We start from the raw sequence: 17,453 nt of genomic DNA, 5'->3' as shown, positions 1-17,453 counted from the left end.
CTTATTTCTGTGCTGCAACTCCAGATGGCACTCGCTTCTCGGGACATCTTTCGGCTTCCGCCGCCATTTATTCATCTGTCAACATTGGTGCCAGCCGTCAGAGAGAGTGCTGTCAATCGGACACTGCTCTGCTTCCTCTTAATACTGGCAGAGGTCCCCTTCCACCGACAGGTACAAAAGACGATGCGCTCCAGACACTCATTTCAGTTCGTCCAGCGCCAGCAGTACAGTTTCTGCAGTGCACGTTGCACAGGCAATGCCAACGTTTCCTGCAATCACGTTACAGAGCAGAGTTCCACGAGTTCCACTCAGAGAACAACAGATCCTACTGAGCAGTTGCTGTTTACAGAGAAATAGAAACATTCAAACGCGTATCAGCATAATTATTTCCAGTGCTAGTGACACTCGATTCCCACGCCCGGGTTCCCGGGTTCGATTCCCGGCGGGGTCAGGGATTTTCTCTGCCTCGTGATGACTGGGTGTTGTGTGCCGTCCTTAGATTAGTTAGGTTTAAGTAGTTCTAAGTTCTAGGGGTCTGATGACCATAGATGTTAAGTCCCATAGTGCTCAGAACCATTTGAACCATTTTTTTTGATAGTGACAATGTCATAGACTGCCAAGAGACAGTCAAATTATTTAAATTTCGTTGTATTAGTTATCGTACTGTTCATTAAGTGCCACGTATCAAACTCGTACCTAAGTAAAATAAGGTTTTCTATCATAACTATAAAACAACGCTATTGGTTATTTCCGGTCAAGTGCCACACTATCAAGCAAGTGCAGAGCTTGATAATAACTAGAGCGTAGACTGACATCCATATACAGGGTGTTACAAAAAGGTACGGCCAAACTTTCAGGAAACATTCCTCACACACAAATAAAGAAAAGATGTTATGTGGACATGTGTCCGGAAACGCTTCATTTCCATGTTAGAGCTCATTTTTAGTTTCGTCAGTATATACTGCACTTCCTCGATTCACCGCTAGTTGGCCCAATTGAAGGAAGGTAATGTTGACTTCGGTGCTTGTGTTGACATGCGACTCATTGCTCTACAGCACTAGCATCAAGCACATCAGTACGTAGCATCAACAGGTTAGTGTTCATCACGAACCTGGTTTTGCAGTCAGTGCAATGTTTACAAACGCGGAGTTGGCAGATGACCATTTGACGTATGGATTAGCAAGGGGCAATAGCCGTGGCGCGGTACGTTTGTATCGAGACAGATTTCCAGAACGAAGGTGTCCCGACAGGAAGACGTTCGAAGCAATTGATCGGCGTCTTAGGGAGCAGGGAACATTCCAGACTATGACTCGCGACTGGGGAAGACCTAGAACGACGAGGACACCTGCAATGGAGGAGGCAATTCTTCGTGCAGTTGACGATAACCCTAATGTCAGCGTCAGAGAGAAGTTGCTGCTGTACAAGGTAACGTTGACCACGTCACTGTATGGACAGTGCTACGGGAGAACCAGTTGATTCCGTACCATGTACAGCGTGTGCAGGCACTATCAGCAGCTGATTGGCCTCCACGGGTACACTTCTGCGAATGGTGCATCTAACAATGTGTCAGTCCTCATTTCAGTGCTGATACTCTCTTTACCGATGAGGCTTCATTCCAACGTGATCAAATGGTAAATTTTCACAGTCAACATGCGTGGGCTGACGAGAATCCGCACGCAATTGTGGAATCACGTCATCAACACAGATTTTCTGTGAACGTTTGGGCAGGCATTGTTGGTGATGTCTTGATTGGGCCCCATGTTCTTCCATCTACGCTCAATGGAGCACGTTATCATGATTTCATACGGGATACTCAACCTGTGCTGCCAGAACATGTGCCTTTACAAGTACGACACATGTGGTTCATGCACGATGGAGCTCCTGCACATTTCAGTCGAAGTGTTCGTACGCTTCTCAACAACTGATTCGGTGACCGACGGATTGGTAGAGCGTACCAATTCCATGGCCTCCACGCTCTCCTGACCTCAACCCTCTTGACTTTAATTTATGGGGGCATTTGAAAGCTCTTGTCTACGCAACCCCGGTACGAAATGTAGACACTCTTCGTGCTCGTATTGTGGACGGCTGTGATACAATACGCCATTCTCCAGAGCTGCATCAGCGCATCAGGGACTCCATGTGACGGAGGGTGGAAGCATGTATCCTCGCTAACGGAGGACATTTTGAACATTTCCTGTAACAAAGTGTTTGAAGTCACGCTGGTACGTGGTGTTGCTGTGTGTTTCCATTCCATAATTAATGTGATTTGAAGAGAAGTAATAAAATGAGCTCTAACATGCAAAGTAAGCGTTACCGGACACATGTCCACATAACATATTTTCTTACTTTGTGTGTGAGGAATGTTTCCTGAAAGTTTGGCCGTACCTTTTTGTAACTCCCTGTATTTGAACTATACTAGAATAACTTTTCTGCTATCGTGGATGATTCGGATGAATTAATAGTAACATTCAGTTTGACATCCCAACATACTACAGTGTCTCTGTGTCTCCATTTAAGATCACTATGCGCCACCTTTTGTTACAGATGACAAGTGATGTATCAGTACATGCTGTATGAGATCCCCCTTACATACTGTTATCACAGTCTAGTAAGTGATACTAATTTTGCAATGTATGTAGTGTTATTCTGTGGACATAAATTATATACCCTTTACTTAACTCGATTTTGGCGTCAGCTTTTAAAAATAGCTTCCATTGCATAGCCTTTACTGAATTACATACAGCCCAGGGTGTCTTCTCTGATAAAACTGCGGCTCAATACCATATTCTCGGTATTATCATTTTTATTTTTAGTTCACTCGTCACAGATGTCACAAAGAATTTTAACAGAACTCAGAAATATTTTCTTACACACTATGTCACAATGTTCGAACCGAGCGAGGTGGCTCAGTGGTTAGCACATTCGGAAGGACGACGGTCCAAACCCGCGTCCGGCCATCCTGATTTAGATTTTGCGTGATTTCCCTAAATCGCTTCAGGCAAATGCTGGGATGATTCCTTTGAAAGGGCACAGCCGGTTTCGTACCTCATCCTTCTCTACTCCGATGTGACCGATGACCTCGCTGTTTGGTGCCCTCTCCCAAATCAATCAATCAACAATGTTCAAACAAAGACAAACTGCGCGGTGCCTCATGAGCTTACAAAGGACAGACTGTCTTGAAGAGACCAAATGAACTGTCTAAATACAAGTCCTGAAGTTCCATATTTTGCACGAATTACATCGCTTATACGAGATTCAACTCCTTCTAGAAACTTCTGGAATGTTATGATAGTCCAAGTAACAGAAATTTTATTTCTGCTTTTAAGAATAAACACAGATTTGAATAAAATTATATTTTTTGAAGGAAAAACTTTTATAAATGTAATAGAAACAAAAGATGTTGAGATGAGTGTGAAAATAGAACTTCTCCGAAATATGCTCCGAGCGGATCTAGGCGCTACAGTCTGGAACCGCGAGACCGCTACGGTCGCAAGATCGAAACCTGCCTCGGGCATGGATGTGTGTGAAGTCCTTAGGTTAGTTAGGTTTAAGTAGTTCTAAGTTCTAAGGGACTGATGACCTCAGAAGTTGAGTCCCATAGTGCTGAGAGGCATTCGAACCATTTTTGAAATATGCCACTTCATAAACTTCGCATAAATTAAGTTCGTAAATTAATCATATGTAGGTGGCGTCTGTTAGAACTGATATTATATAACTTTTATGAAGCAGAAATAAAGACAAGATTATGTTTTGTACTGTACCATGAAATTTATAGGAGAACTTATTTTCGTAGCATAAGATAGAAACATGTAAAATTACCATTACGTTATGGAGCAACTTTCAGCAATAGAGAACCTCACCATGATTTCGTTTTGGAAGGAATCGGGTAATTCATATCGGAAAATTGGTATAAATATCACAAAAAAGTTAATAACAGAAAAGTGGTATCGCCAGTTTCCGTAGACACAGCAAGTTACAGTGAAAGTTGATTTGTTATACGTTACATTCACAGTTACGAAAGAGAGAACAGTCGAGGAAAAAGCAGAGTCAGAAGCGAGGTAGCCCTTTCGGAATGTGTGGCAGGCGCACGGTCGAGGAAGCGTAGTGGCGGGCAGATGGCTCTCCCGCATTAGGCGCAACACATGTCTGCCGAATAATGCGCGCGCGTCGTGCATTTATGCATCGCGGCCGCGGCGCTGGCGAGGCCCGGATATTTCTTGGCGGCGGACACTTGCTCCGCCAGTTGGCGCCAGCTGCCGCCGGCGGAATATCATTTTCCGGACGGACGGCCGCCGGCCTCCTGCTAGCTGTCGCCGCCTCCTCCGCCTCCCCCGCTCCTTGTCACCGCACGTCCACCCCCACCCCCGCCATCAGCCTTCCCACCCACCCCAGCAGACAACTTTGTTTCTCCGTGACGCACCGGCTCCGCAGAAGGGGACGCTTGCACATTTATGAGACACACCACGTATGAAACACGTTTTCTCTTAAAATTACGACAAGCAGGTAAAAGAGGCTGACTGCGTTAAAACCTTGGTATTGCAACTTGATAACCTACACTCCTGGAAATGGAAAAAAGAACACATTGACACCGGTGTGTCAGACCCACCATACTTGCTCCGGACACTGCGAGAGGGCTGTACAAGCAATGATCACGCGCACGGCACAGCGGACACACCAGGAACCGCGGTGTTGGCCGTCGAATGGCGCTAGCTGCGCAGCATTTGTGCACCGCCGCCGTCAGTGTCAGCCAGTTTGCCGTGGCATACGGAGCTCCATCGCAGTCTTTAACACTGGTAGCATGCCGCGACAGCGTGGACGTGAACCGTATGTGCAGTTGACGGACTTTGAGCGAGGGCGTATGGTGGGCATGCGGGAGGCCGGGTGGACGTACCGCCGAATTGCTCAACACGTGGGGCGTGAGGTCTCCACAGTACATCGATGTTGTCGCCAGTGGTCGGCGGAAGGTGCACGTGCCCGTCGACCTGGGACCGGACCGCAGCGACGCACGGATGCACGCCAAGACCGTAGGATCCTACGCAGTGCCGTAGGGGACCGCACCGCCACTTCCCAGCAAATTAGGGACACTGTTGCTCCTGGGGTATCGGCGAGGACCATTCGCAACCGTCTCCATGAAGCTGGGCTACGGTCCCGCACACCGTTAGGCCGTCTTCCGCTCACGCCCCAACATCGTGCAGCCCGCCTCCAGTGGTGTCGCGACAGGCGTGAATGGAGGGACGAATGGAGACGTGTCGTCTTCAGCGATGAGAGTCGCTTCTGCCTTGGTGCCAATGATGGTCGTATGCGTGTTTGGCGCCGTGCAGGTGAGCGCCACAATCAGGACTGCATACGACCGAGGCACACAGGGCCAACACCCGACATCATGGTGTGGGGAGCGATCTCCTACACTGGCCGTACACCACTGGTGATCGTCGAGGGGACACTGAATAGTGCACGGTACATCCAAACCGTCATCGAACCCATCGTTCTACCATTCCTAGACCGGCAAGGGAACTTGCTGTTCCAACAGGACAATGCACGTCCGCATGTATCCCGTGCCACCCAACGTGCTCTAGAAGGTGTAAGTCAACTACCCTGGCCAGCAAGATCTCCGGATCTGTCCCCCATTGAGCATGTTTGGGACTGGATGAAGCGTCGTCTCACGCGGTCTGCACGTCCAGCACGAACGCTGGTCCAACTGAGGCACCAGGTGGAAATGGCATGGCAAGCCGTTCCACAGGACTACATCCACATGGGAGAATAGCAGCCTGCATTGCTGCGAAAGGTGGATATACACTGTACTAGTGTCGACATTGTGCATGCTCTGTTGCCTGTGTCTATGTGCCTGTGGTTCTGTCAGTGTGATCATGTGATGTATCTGACCCCAGGAATGTGTCAATAAAGTTTCCTCTTCCTGGGACAATGAATTCACGGTGTTCTTATTTCAATTTCCAGGAGTGTACATTTCTAGCAGAGAAATCTTTTCACAATGTTGACTGGAATACTCTCTTACAAATACTTATGGCGGCAGGGGTAAAATACAGGGAGCGAAAGGCTATTTACAATTTGTACAGAAACCAGATGGCAGTTATAAGAGTCGAGGGGTATGAAATGGAAGCAATGGTTGGGAAGGAGTGAGACAGGGTTGTAGCCGCTCCTCGATGTTATTCAATCTGTATATTGAGCAAGCAGTAAAGGAAACAAAAGAAAAATTCGCACTAGGAATTAATATCCATGGAGAAGAAATAAAAACTTTGAGGTTCGCTGATGACATAGTAATTCTGTCAGAGACAGCAAAGGACCTGGAAGAGCAGCTGAACGTAATGGACAGTGTCTTGAAAGGAGGATGTAAGATGAACATTAACAAAAGTAAAACGAGGATAATGGAATGTAGTCGAATTAAATCGGGTGATGCTGAGGGTATTAGATTAGGAAATGAGACGCTTAAAGTAGTAAAGGAGTTTGGCTATTTGGGGAGCAAAATAACTGATGATGGTCGAAGTACAGAGGATGTAAAATGTAGACTGGAAATGGCAACGGAAGCGTTTCTGAAGAAGAGAAACGATGATGCCCAAGTAGGTGTTCTAATCCGCACATCAGTAGCAGACAAATTGCGCGAGAATCCGGAATCTCAAAAACGTCGGTGTTGAGAATGCTACATCAACATCGATTGCACCCGTACCATATTTCTATGCACCAGGAATTGCATGGCGACGACTATGAACGTCGTGTGCACTTCTGCCACTGGGCACAAGAGAAATTACGGGACGATGACAGATTTTTTGCACGCGTTCTATTTAGCGTCGAAGCGTCATTCACCAACAGCGGTAACGTAAACCGGGCATAATATGCACTACTGGGCAACGGAAAATCCACGATGGCTGCGACAAGTGGAACATCAGCGACCTTGGCGGTTTAATGTATGGTGCAGCATTATGGGAGGCAGGATAATTGGCCCCCATTTTATCGATGGCAATCTAAATGGTGCAATGTATGCTGATTTCCTACAGAGTGTTCTATCGAAGGTACTACAAGATGTTTCACTGCATGACAGAACGGCGTTGTACTTCCAACATGATGGATGTCCGGCACATAGCTCGCGTGCGGTTGAAGCGGTATTGAATAGCTTATTTCATGACAGGTAGATTGGTCATCGAAGCGCCATACCATGGCCCGCACGTTCACCGTATCTGACGTCCCCGGGTTTTATTTTGTGGAGAAAATTGAAGGATATTTGCTATCGTGATCCACCGGCAACGCCTAGCAACATGCGTCAGCGCATTGTCAATGCATGTGCGAACATTACGGAAGGCGAACTACTCGCTGTTGAAAGGAATGTCGTTACACGTATTGCCTAATGCATTGAGGTTGATGGACATCATTTTGAGCCTTTGTTGGATTGATGTGGTATTTACAGGTAATCACGTTGTAACAGCATGCGTTCTAAGAAATGACAAGTTCACAAAGGTACATGTATCACATTGGAACAACCGAAATAAAATGTTGAAACGTACCTACGTTCTGTACTTTAATTTAAAACCTACCTGTTACCAACTGTTCCTCTAAAATTGTAAGTCATATGTTTGTGACTATTACAGCGCCATCTATCACAAAGCGAAAAAAGTGGTCCAACTAAAACATTCATATTTCTTTACGTACTACACGAATAAGTAATAAAAAATGGAGGTTCCTATTTAAAGCCGGCCGCTGTGGCCGTACGGTTCTGGCGCTGCAGTCCGGAACCGCGGGACTGCTACGGTCGCAGGTTCGAATCCTGCCTCGGGCATGGGTGTGTGTGATGTCCTTAGGTTAGTTAGGTTTAAGTAGTTCTAAGTTCTAGGGGACTTATGACCTAAGATGTTGAGTCCCATAGTGCTCAGAACCATTTGAACCATTCCTATTTTTAAAAAAAACGCAGTTGATATCCGTTTGATCTATGGCAGCGCCATCTAGCGGTCCAACCATACCGCCATCTGGTTTCCCACTTCAAGCTAGACAAGTTTCGTTCTTTGTAGTTTTTTCGTTTGACGTTTATTTAATGCGATATTTGGCCAAGTCACGATCAGTGGACCGCCCTGTATAATAGCGTCATGTGCAGGCTTGTCTAGCATCTGTATTTAAGTTCAAGCAAGCGTGTCTTGCGCTGAGTTTCCGTGCAGCGCCCACTGCAGAGGATGCGCTGGGTGTGGCGCTCCGGTAAGGAATGCCTGCGCGTGCGGCTAATGCGGCAGGCATTACGGCTGTTTGACCCAAGTGCGCCGGCTTTATCGTATGCGTCATTAGAGCGGACAATAGGCGGCGCAGCGGAGGCAGGCATCGCCGCAGACCGACGACGGCCACACGTGCGCCCGTGTCATCCATTTGTCACGCTGAGTGCCTTTTCGCTTACAACGTTCTGGGACGCTTTTTCTATTCTTTCCACTGCTTACTTCGACGGACACATTTGTCTGCTCGTACACTCACTGCACCTTCCCAGGTACGTGGCTTTTTCACTTCTCCAGTCAGAGTTAGTGCGCTTCTTTCCGTTCGTGAAACTTATCGATCGTTCCACAAAATCAGCACAAGTATGGGAGGCCGGCCATAAGGAGGATTTAGGGGAGAGGTGTGAGATGCCTTATTAATGATGTAATAAAGAATGGGATCCTCCTGACCAAGAAGAGCGATAATTCCCAAACTCTGGTGGAGCACGTCGCTGAAATCAAAGCTGCTACCAGACAAGATTCAATTTTCTGTCGCTACATCTACATGGATACTCCGCAAATCACATTTAAGTGCCTGGCAGAGGGTTCATCGAACCACCTTCACAACTCTCTATTATTCCAAAAATGGTTCAAATGGCTCTGAGCACTATGGGACTTAACATCTATGGTCATCAGTCCCCTAGAACTTAGAACTACTTAAACCTAACTAACCTAAGGACATCACACACATACATGCCCGAGGCAGGATTCGAACCTGCGACCGTAGCAGTCGCGCGGCTCCGGACTGAGCGCCTAGAACCGCTAGAGCACCGCGGCCGGCTCTATCATTCCAATCTCGTATAAAGCGCGGGAAGAATGAACACCTATACCTTTCCGTACGAGCTCTGATTTCCCTTATTTTATCTTTGTGATCGTTCCTCCCTATGTAAGTCGCTATCAAAAAAGTATTTTCTTTTAATGATGTCCATCCTAAATCCTGTATCATTTCTGTCACACTCTCTCCCATATTTCACGATAATACAAAACGTGCTGCCTTTCTTTGAACTTTTTCAATGTACTCAGTCAGTCCTATCTGGTAAGGATCCCAAACTGCGCAAAGGTATTCTAAAAGAGGACGGACAAGCGTAGTGTAGGCAGTGTCCTGAGTAGGTCTGTTACATTTTCTAAGTGTCCTGCCAATGAACACAGTCTCTGGTTAGCCTTCCCCACAACATTTTCTATGTGTTCCTTCCAATTTAAATTGTTCGTAATTGTAATACCTAGGTATTTAGTTTAATTTACGGCTTTTAGATTGCTGAGAGCATGCTGAGAGGAGCAGTTGAGAATTACTTTGCACTAGCAACGAAGTCTGTACGTGCCTTCCCTCCCCCCCCCCCCCTCCCCAATCTCCTGTTCAATGTCGTGATCAAATGGGGAGGCAGGTTAAGAGGGCACCGACCGCTCCTCGCACCACCTAAATTAAGTTACACACGACCTAGTTGCCGTGTGGTGAAATAGAAAGATATTTGGATTTTCAGTCACATGACGAAAAAGGAATACGCACTACCTACTTTATCAACATGTCCAACGAAAGATTTACGCCAGCTATACATCCGTAGCACTACTCACTATCGCTCATCCCTATTTTGGCCAAGAAATGGTTCAAATGGCTCTGAGCACTTGGTTCAAATGGCTCTGAGCACTATGGGACTAAACATCTGAGGTCACCAATCCCCTAGAACTAAGAACTACTTAAACCTAACTAATCTAAGGACATCACACACATCCATGCTCGAGGCAGGATTCGAACCTGCGACCGTAGCGGTCGCGCGGTCCCAGACTGTAGCGCCTAGAACCGCTCGGCCACACCAAATAGCTCTGAGCACTTGGTTCAAATGGCTCTGAGCACTATGGGACTAAACATCTGAGGTCATCAGTCCCCTAGAACTAAGAACTACTTAAACCTAACTAACCTAAGGACGTCACACACATCCATGCCCGAGGCAGGATTCGAACCTGCGACCGTAGCGGTCGCGCGGTCCCAGACTGTAGCGCCTAGAACCGCTCGGCCACATCGGCCGGCTACTCTGAGCACTGTGGGACTTAAAATCTGGGGTCATCAGTCCCCTAGAACTTAGAACTACTTAAACCGAACCAACCTAAGGACATCGCACACATCCATGCCCTAGGCAGGATTCGAACCTGCTATTGTAGCGGTCGCGCGGTTCTAGACTGAAGCGCCTAGAACTGCTCGGCCACACCGGCCGGCTGTTGGCGAAGACCAGTTGTTGTTGGCCTTCCTTAAGCGTGATTGTTGTTTTGCACATCAGTTCAGTTCTTGCCGTTAAATTTGATGTAAGTGTTACCGTTTACTGTTTTTGTGTTGTATGATTTTGTGATAGTTTCTAATTACGGATCAGTTGGCAACAAGAAAGGAGAGAAAACAGATTTTGATTCGTTGGCTATCGTTACGGTAAGTTGAAAATATGTTCGCATTATTATAATAGCCTAGTTATCTATTTATAGCAGTTTAATGTTAATACTGGAGTCGTTATTTGGAGGACGGTAGAGCTTTGGGGTTGCAAGATTTCAGTATTTCACACGGCAGCGAAGCGATATATATCATTTAAAATAACATTTTATTAAAATCATTTTATGGAAATACACTACATACACTTGGATTTGCCCGTGCCTCTCAAAAGTCGCGTTCATCACAAAAGTAATTCCTAACGGCGACGGTAGCATTCCTTTAAAAAAATTGCTCAACGGTCTATCATTTGTAGCCCAAATGGCATAGTACCGCCTAATCTGATCACGCAGGTGGTGCTCTCGAAAACCAGTTCCGGTACGGAATGATGGGAAAGCGTAAGGGGTATGTGATGACAGCACATTCTATACTTCGTTCGTTTCTAAAAGATTTTTTCAGCGGGCTGCTTGAATTCTTCCAGGCTAACTACGCTCTGCGACCCTCCATTTCCCTTTCGTCCAAAATCTGTTAACGCTATTGTAACACTAAAATAACTGAAGCCACCAGTTCCATGTCCAATTAAATTTTAAAATATGCATGCATTTACGCGCTACCACAGGCACACGCAGAATTAGAGTAAAGAAGAACGTATTGCCAGAATTCAGTTTTTGTTGTTGTTATGCATTTTATTTTAAAACAATGTACAGTAACCAGTTTTTCCAACTTCTCCACCGATGTGGGATAGTTTTGCGTGTTGAGCCGCTGAGCTAGCAATACTTGGATCAGGGACCAACGTGGTTTGAATCCATTCGCCGGCTACTTTGGAAATGGTGTTCTTTGGTTTCCCATTTTTAGTTTAGGCAAATACTGGGGTTGCTCCTTTCTTATGGCCACAGCGAATTTCTTTCGGATATCTTTCTTTCCTAACGGATTCCGATTTCCCGAAAGATGTAGCCCCTCTGCTTTAATGAAAAGAGCCGCATCGAAGGCGAGCCGATCCTATGTTCGGAGCCTCCCGACATTAAAAGCCATAAGATAAACAAACAATAATCAAAATTCTCCTCATTTAGGTTTCTTACATTGCATGAAGTGACAGACACATACTTAAATGAGGTAATTTGGGAAAGTTTAAGGCTGAATAACTCCAGATCCTTTGTTTTTTCGCCACCAATTTTTTTTTGTTGCTAATTTCTGTGTTGAACACGGATCTCTTTATTCTAAGAGCCCTGTCGGTAATAACTACGGTGTCCCAAAAAACTAGTGCTCGTCCATTCCTAACTGATTTCTCAGCTCAAATCAAGACTGAAAGAAGAAGAGTATCAAATGATCTTAGAGGGTGAGGGGAGGATGTAGCGTGACTGCTTCTTAACGATTTGCCAAACTGGAGCACTCCTAAGTAACGAGATCACCTCTCTGCTTGCTGAAAACTCAGAAATCATTGTTGAATGAAATGGTTCATCGTTCTTTACGGAAATTTTCAGAATAAATGAAAAATAGAAGTGTTTTTGAGTTCCTCTTTGACAAATCGAATCCGTCATTTGACAAAATCCTGACTACGTCCTTGGAGATTTTGAGTCAGCGTTGACTACAGCCCTGGAAGTACCGGAAATAGCCAAGCATTTATCATTATGTTGCGCTCACTAGCTTTGTGGGAAAGACCTTAAATAGCAGAGAGTCAACAGTTGCCTTGTCGGGATTTTAGAATCCACCCAGCTCCTTAGTAATTTTCATGTTGCCTTATGTTGCCTTTTCTTAAGCGTGAACGGCTTTTCCGGTGTATTTTTTTGACATGATTTCAGGTAAGGTACTTAAAAGTTCAATAGCAAGTGATTTTGACACAAATTTAGAATTTGTGTGAGGTACGAGAAGTGTAGGTAGCTATTTAATCGTTATAACAACTCCAGCATTGGTTTGTGAAAGTTTGCAGTGTAAACAAACGATGTTGAATTTTATAGCCCATAATACTGTTACCTATATACTTCGGTTATATTGTAAATTAGAGGCCTATATGTTTGTTGTACACATCGCTATTCACGCAAACTTCAGTAAAGGCTGATAAATCGCCTGGCGTATGATTTTGCGAATTTCGTGGCTTCAAGAGGTTATTTTAATTCTCTTTACCACTTCTGCAACATGTATGGCAATCTAGCATCTCACAAGCAACAGCGGATAATCTCAGACTTTGTCGAAGAAGTACATTTTGTGCACTTTGCCGTAAAGGCCGGGGACCAGTACAAGTCATGTAGCCAACATAGAGCGTTATCAAATAATCACGAAGGACCGCTGCGTCCAATGAAAATGGGAGAGGGCACAAACGGCCAACATCGGTCTAAAAAAATGCGGCTAGTTAGAATGCTGAAAGTTAGAGAGAAAAACGTAGTATTCGATTTAAAGGACGATCCAAAAGAAAAGAAAAAATGCAGCCTCTAATTCACCTGCAAATTGGCAATATGAAACAATTCACAGAAGTCCTACTAGAAGGTGGTGACCCTTTCAAGCATGTGGCACGTAAGTTACCACGGCCGTCAGAATCTAAGGCGAACGAGGTGGTTTCTTCGTCAGCTAACTAACTAACGTACGTGGATGATTGTGGAATAACGCATTTAAACGATCTTCATCAAACCTCTGAATGTGGAGAGTCACTAATGTCAGAAAGATCCTCCATAGAACGAGGAAACCATTTCATCGCCGTGCTCAGTCGAATGGCATTATCCCCATGTACGACGCAAGTGTATCTGGCTGCCTATCCTGCTGTCACCCCTCTACTGAACTCAAAACGAAGAGTATGTCGGAAATGTCCCGATTTCTCCACTTGGCACTCCATTTTCTAGCGTCCGCAGCTCGACTCACTATCTCCAAATGACAAAACGACGATATGTAAACTCAAACGGCACAGTGAACTACAAATAAACATGGTAATAGGTAAATAAACTCACAGCTACCGGAAGACCAACATGCACAACAAGAACGTTACGAACTCATGCACCACTACATGAGATAAAACCTGGATGGCAGAAAAAGTCTAGTTACAGGCCAATACGCTTGCGAGCACAAGTGCTTTTGGGTTAACATTCTACTACTGCGTCTGAACATTGTAAGTAGCCTGTTTAGGTTTTTATGTTGGTAACACCACGTAGCGCTCTGTATGAAAATCACTGACTGTGCTGTGTGCAGTCTGTGGCTGGTTTGCATTGTTGAAATATTCGCTACTGTAGTGTTGGGCAGTTGGATGTGAACAGCGCGTAGCGTTTCGCAGTTGGAGGTGAGCCGCCAGCAATGGTGGATGTGGGGAGAGAGATGGCAGAATTTTAAGTGAGGACGATGTGGACGTGTGTCCGCCAGAAAGAGTTAATTTGTGAAAGAGTTAATATATATATATATATATATATATATATATATATATATATATATATATATATATATATTATGACTTTTGAACATTATTACGGTAAAAATTTTTGTTCTCTATCAAAATCTTTCATTTGCTAAGTATGCCTATCAGTAGTTAGTGCCTTCAGTAGTTAGAATCTTTTATTTAGCTGGCAGTATTGGCGCTCACTGTATTGCAGTAGTTCGACTAACGAAGATTTTTGTGAAGTAAGTGATTCATGAAAGGTATAGGTTATTGTTAGTCAGGGCCATTCTTTTGTTGGGATTATTGAAAGTCAGATTGCGTTGTGCTAAAAATACTGTGTGTCAGTTTAGTGTTGATCAGAATAAGTAAAGAGCGAAATGTCTGAGTACGTTCAGTTTTGCTCAGCTGTTTGAAAATCAAATAACGTAAGATGTTTTCCAGCACTGTCATTTATAAAAGTTTTCTAAGGGGACGTTTCAAACATATCAGCATTTCTATCATTCCCTGGTCTATAGTTAGCCCCAACAATCTGTTTCTTTTGGGGTATTTACTAGTGCTTGATTGAAAATGTAGGGGCAGGAAAGAAGACAGGCTGAGCCCTTATCCAAACACGTTCATTCATTCATTCACTCATTCTCCCGTGCTTAAAAATAATGTCGCGCGCAGCCACTTGAGGAAGCTTAAGGGTAAATGGCCTGGCACCCTCATCAGTGTAGAATGGCGGCGGGTGACTTGTCGATGATATCAGCCTTTTGGCTCGCAGTCACTCGTTCTCAGTCTCCCCTAAGCAGCCAGAGCGTTCATTACGGAGTGCGAGATCAGAATGCAGAAGGGGTGCGCGCGACAGTTTGAGGCACTGCCCTCGCCTCGCAGAGCCTCACGTCGGCCACCGCGGGGCCCTGGGTGCGAGGGGGGGGGGGGGGGCGCCCGGCGTCAGGTCGGGGAAGCCCCGGTCTGAATAATACAGCGGCCGCCGCCACGGGGCGTGAAATAAAACATGGCCGTCAGGAGGCGCGTGCGGCGCGGGGTGCCGCGGCGTGGCTGCGACGGTGGCGTCGCGTGGGGGAATCCCCCCAATGCGAGCCAGCCAACGGAGGACTTGGATTCAGAAAAATAACCTGCTCAAAACGCTGAGCAGACACTCGTCCACTGGTCATCGGTGTCTGTATACATAAGATATTAAAAAAAAAATACATTGCTATATGACTGCTCGTGGGCTGTATGCTGGTTCTTTATATATTGTTAATTTATATTGAACCTGTGTGACCATCTCCTCGCGTTACTTTAGAGAACTGTACTCGACTTTGCGTCCTGGCTGCTAATATACCAGGCCCATAAGAAATGGTGTCTATATTGTGACCCTTATTTGATTAACTTGATAAACAAATTAATTATTTTTGAAATATGAGCAACGGAAACTGGTGCGAGTTTCTCTAAGATAACACGTTCTGGGGTGGTTGAACTCAAAGCCGTCCTATAGCAACTCGTAGCCTATCTAAATTCACATTGCAGATTATTTATGTCTTTCATTAACTTTAGAAAATCGAACTGAATAAGATACAGCCTACCCATTTCATGTGTCAGGTGACTGGGGGAATATTTCTTAACTGAAATGCTGACTCTCATTTAATAGATTTATTTTGTACTTTGACGAAAACTTTAGAAGCCGACACATTACAATTTTTCTTTAGTTTAAAAACTTGTCTGAATCAGCGTTACCTCTCATGGGTAGGACAATGACAAAACGAAAACGCTACACGAATAATTTCATATATGACACATAATTTCATAATAACACAAAAAATATATGACACATAATTTTATAATAACACAGAAAATACATAAGTGGGCCATACCGTCTTTAGCGGGAAAATCGTCATTCATTCTTTAAGACTCACTTATCGTCATGCATGAATTGCACCACTAGAAATTTAAGGTAGGCCACTGCTGAAGGTAGATAACCTCTATCAGAGAAAAGATTCTGGGCAAAAATGATGTACTATTGGCGCCAAAATGAAGTGCGAACTGAACTCACAAATAAAGTACCAAAAATAATTAAATTTCGCGACAGAAATTTCTCGATCTACCATCCGATACGCAATCTGCACTCATTGAGCTAAAAGTGAAGCTTATAACTCGGAAAATAGCTACATGAACTGGTGGTTCCTGTTGCATACTCACTACCACAAAGCAAAATTTCACACACACATTTCAGAGAAAACTATTATAAATAAATTAAAAACGTAATCTGTGCCGATGAAGATATGTTGAATGCGTGCTATGGGCGTACCCTGTCGTGAATTTTTAGCCATATTACCTCATTTCTATCTCACCAAATCTGCGAGCTGCTGTGTTCCCGCGTCCGGTCCGCCTCATGGCTGGCCCCACAGTGCCCTCCACGCGCCGAAATCCGACCAACCTTCCTATTCAAACGCGGTGGTGGGGAGACTCACCTCACCCCCGCACCAACTTTGTAACCTACCCTAGTGCCTGTTTTCATCTTTGCTTGCTGCTCTGGCCTACGTGCCGTTATTCTTGTAATGTTGGCAATGACTGCTATTCCCTTAAACTGTTCCCTCTGGTCCATTCTCCCGCTACATTTGACTTCCATTCATACCCATGCAAACTCATACAGGATGGAACAAGGAGATACATATAAACGTCGTGTGACCTCTTTGTGAAATGATGAAAAATAAACAAATGCGTCAACTATTCCTTTCACCCAGTGAAGTATTGAAGCTGCTAGCAATTAAAGAAAACTTATATTTCGATATATGAAACATAATTACTTCCTACTGTAACCTGAGGCAAAACGAAAGTAACGCCTCAACATAAAAATAAAAATTTGCGTCCACTTTCCTAAGAGACAGTTTCCATTTCTTCCAAAGTAACTACCGACCAGATGTGACTTACATTTAGAGATACAGTGGTTTCGGCGACTGGGAGTTTCGTACCAGATGGTACGCAAAGCAGGTTAGACACTGTTGCAGATGCAAAGAAAAAGGCGTTCCACATTTAAAGGAACAGAAAATCTCCAAAATTGCCGACGTTTCACAGACGTTTGAAGCTCTCCGTGGATTTCAATGCAAGATGCTTTTAGCAGTTTTCATAACGAAACTATGTCTCGAAATCTGGCGGTTAATCCAAAGAGATTCTGGTAGTATGTAAAGATACCATCTCAAGACATAATCATTATCTCCAAAGCACGATAGCAATGCAAATCTTACCGATAACAGTATCACTAAGGTGAAGATATTAAACAGGGTTTTCCGAGATTCCCTCACTAAAGACGGTGCAGTAAATGGTCCAGAATTTCTAATCAAGAACATCTGCCGAGATGAATAATTAAGAAGTAGATACTCTCGGTGTAGCGAAGCCTCTTGATTCACTTAATAAAGGCAGGCAGTCAATTCCAGACTGTATAGCACTTAGGTTCCTTTCGGGGTACCCTGAC

Source organism: Schistocerca cancellata, chromosome 8, assembly GCF_023864275.1.
Source record: "Schistocerca cancellata isolate TAMUIC-IGC-003103 chromosome 8, iqSchCanc2.1, whole genome shotgun sequence".
Lineage (NCBI taxonomy): Eukaryota > Metazoa > Arthropoda > Insecta > Orthoptera > Acrididae > Schistocerca > Schistocerca cancellata.
Note: the sequence above shows the minus strand (reverse complement) of the source record.